Consider the following 4,988-nt stretch of genomic DNA (forward strand, 5'->3'; position numbering starts at 1 on the left):
TCTTTCCACTGGTGCACAGTCATGTTGGAAGAGGAAGGGGCCCGCTCCAAACTGTTCCCACAAGGTTGGGAGCATGGAATTGTCCAAAATGTTTTGGTATCCTGGAGCATTCAAAGTTCCTTTCACTGGAACTAAGGGGCCAAGCCCAACTCCTGAAAAACAACCCCACACCATAATTCCTCCTTCACAAAATTTCACACTCAGCACAATGTGAATTAACTCATATCATGTTTTGCTTATGGTGAAGATTCATATCCAACTTGGAGAAGGCCAACCACCAAGTTTAATTAAACAGTGGTATTTCAGTTTGAGCACATAAGATAAGGCCCCTTAGTTTGATATTCGCAGGTGGATTGGCTCACTTCTCATAGGAAAAGAGGCTCTAATTGGGACTTCGGAATGTAAAAGTGATAGCCGTATCCTTGAGAAGAGACTACCTGTAGTTGTTTTGAAGACACTTTCACATGAACATCTCCTTACATGGTCAGGTTGCGTTCTTCCTAATTAACACACACCCAGACGCAGGATGAAGGAATATGAGACTGTGGTTCGGCCTCTCTTCTTTACTTAACCACCTTCGGATACTGCAGTCCTGAATAATGACGCTCGCTTGTAATAAAGCAACTTTTTGTTCAGCAAAGCGTCTCCGACGTCTCTTTTGATCCAGCCGCACTGTCCTGTCGCTCTTCTGCCTGGGAGAAGGTTACAAGACCAGAAATATACTTTGTTGTTTTTTTTTTAGATTTTGAGATGAACTGCTCCTTTTTATTTAGTAAGAGGAAAATCCTTTCTCCACACTGTAGGAGTGGTCACAGCCATTGTTCATCCTCAAGCAAGTAAATTGGAGGTGGAAAAAGTTTGCATCTCCCCCACCTCCAAATGTTTTTCTGCAGTCGAGTCTGCTGCTCGTGTTAAGTTAAAGTTAAAGTTAAAGTACCAATGATTGTCACACACACACTAGGTGTGGTGAAATTTGTCCTCTGCATTTGACCCATCCCCTTGGGGAGCAGTGGGCAGCAGCGGCGCCGCGCCCGGGAATCATTTTGGTGATTTAAGCCCCAATTCCAACCCTTGATGCTGAGTGCCAAGCAGGGAGGTAATGGGTCCCATTTTTATAGTCTTTGGTATGACTCGACTGGAGTTCACATACTGTATCTGAGTTATTGTGTGAAAATGAAAAAATATAGGAGGTAACTACAAAAGTACACACCACTCTCTAATCGTGTTACAAAAAAGATCAGTTAGAATAATACATAATATTGAATATCAAGAACATTCAAACCTTTTATTTATTGAGTCAAAAATATTGAAATTCAATGATTTGGTGCATTTGCAAACAGCTAAAATTGTGCACAAAGCAAACCGTAGCTTGCTACAAAAGAATGTGCAGCAATTCTTCTCAACAAAAGAGGACACTTAAAACCTTTAGTATATCAATATGTGGAATTCAATTATGAAATGGATTAAGCAAATAAGTCAAACAAAGTACTAATATGATCCATTTTAAGAAAATGGTCAGTTCAAACTCAAAGGATTTACAAAGTACAAAGAAGAATAATCCTGACAAACAGCTTGAAACTTTTTGAAAAATGAGATAAACTTATTCATCTCATGAATCATAACTTACTTAAGCATTTATTTATGAGAACATTTATTGTTGTTTTTTTTCTTTTAGTTACTTATCCTTTTACTTATTTATTTATTCAATGGTGTGTTACAGATTGAGTACGAACACATTTGTTAGAAATTGCTATGAAGAGAAAAGGGGTAGGATTACATAAACTCTGCTTCTTTCCACCCCTTTTTGGATATGCCGTAATGAGAAACTGGAAATATGTGATGCATCCCATTGTAATTGTAAGCATGTTCAAAATAAACTAACACCATAACCATTTTTTTTTTGAAAATCTTCTCTCCATCTCACTTTATTACTTATTTGTTCCCATCTTTTTGGAAAACATTTTTAGAACTTGTGTGTCATTTAAAGACAAAACAGTGACTCTCTTTTACACGCGCGCACACACACACACACACAAAACAACACTAAAATCACAATACAACTTCATCACATAAAAACTTGATTGGATTTTTAATAAGCTTGGTTTGGATTGTTATATTTGAATAAACAACGATTTTAATCTCAATAATCACAGTTTAGGTCAAAGAGGCCACTATAGCCTATATCAGGGGTGCCCAAACTACGGCCCGCCAGCGTCCAAAATCCGGCCCGTGGGAAGCCCTTAGGTTAAAAACATTATTTTTTAAATTTTTATATTTATTTATTTTAATTATTATTTTTAAAAATCTGTCTTTTCTAATCCATTTTTTCTACCGCTTGTTACTCTCGGTGTATCCTAGCCGTTCAGGAAAATCCTAGTCTAAAAATGCATTTTCCCATCGACAACGTGACAACATCGCGCCCACCGAGTTAAAGTTTGGGGACACCTGGCCTATATTATTACATGATGACAAAAAAGGGGTTAAATAGAAATAATTTTATGTAAGTTTGCTGGCAAAAAGACAGCTTTTCATAGTGCCTTGATATAACAACTTTTCACTACCTATACCTACAGTATTTTTCATTAATCATTGTGCAATTGACTTTGTGCAGATTGACGATACACACTTACTCTTATGATCTAAAAGATATCTGCTCATAAAAGTGTCAGCAGTGTTCATTGCTTGAAATCAAACAACCTTAGGGTCTATTTATTTAAATAGCTTTAATTTTTTTTTTTTAATGTTTTATGGACTTTTAGTCAAAAATTTGTTGTTTGGTAATGGGAAAATGCAAAATATGCAATATTCATATAAATAGGTTGCAGAGTGGAATGTTTGAGATTAGGTAGTAATAGCCTTGAACAGGTCGATAATTCATGACGATAATGATTTTGAACCGCCCAACACCATTTGTTACATTTCATCAGTTTAATGGAAGGTTAACTCATTTATGCTTAACAAAGCTCTAAAATGTTTGCTCATGGTTTTCTGGGACCATCTGGAGGTTAAAGCAAAACAATATTTTCTCGTTTTTCAATCGGCAAGAATAAGAGATGCAACCGGTTTTCATGGAATAAGCATATACAAGGATTGTAAACTGATTTAAAAAAAAAAAAAATTATAATGGGTATAAAGAGGTCTTAAGAGAAAGTGTGTCTACTTTGTTTATACCTCATTCTACAACGTTGCAATCAAAAATACAATGCTATTTTATAAAAGCAAAAAAATTGCAACAATTCTGGCAAAATTTCGGACCGCTAACATTCAAACTAAATCATACATCCCTCGTCTACGGCTCGTAATATCACATAAGAAACACATGTAATGCCCTTTTTAGGCCATAAGGGTGCACAAGGGTTAATGCCTATTGCTTTATGGAAATGTCTTTGCTCCTATATTTTAAAAAACTGTGCACTTTTGTGTTAAGAGTCGTCTTATCACTGGGAAATACACACCAAGCATATAAACTGCAGACAAATGTGAAAACACAGACAAGGAAACATGCTCACAAGGTGGTTCAGCGAGAGCCCCCCCCCCCCCGAAAATGAACATATGAACTCTGTCAAACTATCCAAAACATGCTTGAAGACAAACAACTTCTCATGCATGTTCTCTCCACACTCAGACAAGCAATATGGCAAGGTTAGTCGTTGTAAAAGTGCGGATTAGTCGCAGTTTCACAAAGTTGATTTTATTTGCCATTTAGTATTGGGATATTTTCTTATTTTTGCAATTCAAAAGACACTTAAGTTCACAGTGCGGAATGACAAAACACTGACAGGATAAACACGCATTATATGGGAACAATTGAAAATAATACATCTGTACAAAAGGTCAAATAAAAGTGCAAAAAAACATTAACTGTAAGTAGCCTTTGTGCTAATTATGACGACTTTGTAATCTTACAATAACAAAAGACATTGGTAGCAGCAAAAAGAAATTAAAAATAATGTGAACCAGTTGTGAAACATCATAGTCATTGTTTAAAGTTATTATGGCAGCAAATGGAAATCAATAAAAATGTAGAACTTAATACACACCGTCACACACACACGCACACACACAGTCACAGTTAACAGGTGCCAAGGACATTGTGGTGGGAGTCAAGTTTAAGCTCAGTACCAAAAACAATACAAAATTCGCATAGTGGACAGAAAACGCTAACGAGCTTACAAACTGCACATGCAAACACAAACACTTATATACACGCAATTAACCCTCACTAAGACAATCAAGGGTGTAATTATTTCTCTACGATTTCCTACCCTTTGGTGAGAAAATCTAATGTTAGCCCTAATCCTCCCTTCATGGAGGAGTGGTGTATGTGAAGCCACAACGAGACCCAATAGAGCCTATTTTCTCTCTCTCTTCACATCAGGTAGAAAAGCTGACAAGAATAGTCAACAATGGATAGTTGTGTGAAGCAGCGCTGAGTCCGAATGACGGCGAAAAACATTGCTGGCCTGGTTATCTTATAGCTAAGCAAAGATTTGGTGGCAACAGATGAAGTAATTCTTATTGAATGCTATTCCCCTGGAAAAGTCACCAAAAAGTAGTAATAGTCTTGTCTCTAACTGCATGCAATAAGTTGTAAAAAGTCATACAGTGCCACCCACAGTCAGTTCCAAGTACTGCATGAGCAGCAGCATGTGCAATAAAGAGTTTAGTGAGTCTGTAAATGTCTGATTGGTCAAGCTACTCTTACAATTAAGAATCCTGATAAAATCTCCTCCCAACCAAGTAACAGACAGACAAGTCCGTGGCTTTTATTCCCTGCCTTATTGATGAAGTCCCTCCCTCTCGTTCCCTGAACTTTCTCTTTGCCGGTCTCTGTCCCTGCCTCCCTTGTGCTTTTCCTGTTTCTATCCCTCCAGCTCGTCTCTAGGTCCCTCTCGCTGTCCCTACCGGTTAGTTTTTCTGTGTCGGGTCCCTGCCTAGTTAATCTAGAGGTGTCCCCCCTGTCCCTCCCATCCCCTCCCGCCCACCCT

Source organism: Entelurus aequoreus, linkage group LG22, assembly GCF_033978785.1.
Source record: "Entelurus aequoreus isolate RoL-2023_Sb linkage group LG22, RoL_Eaeq_v1.1, whole genome shotgun sequence".
Taxonomy (NCBI): Eukaryota; Metazoa; Chordata; class Actinopteri; order Syngnathiformes; family Syngnathidae; genus Entelurus; species Entelurus aequoreus.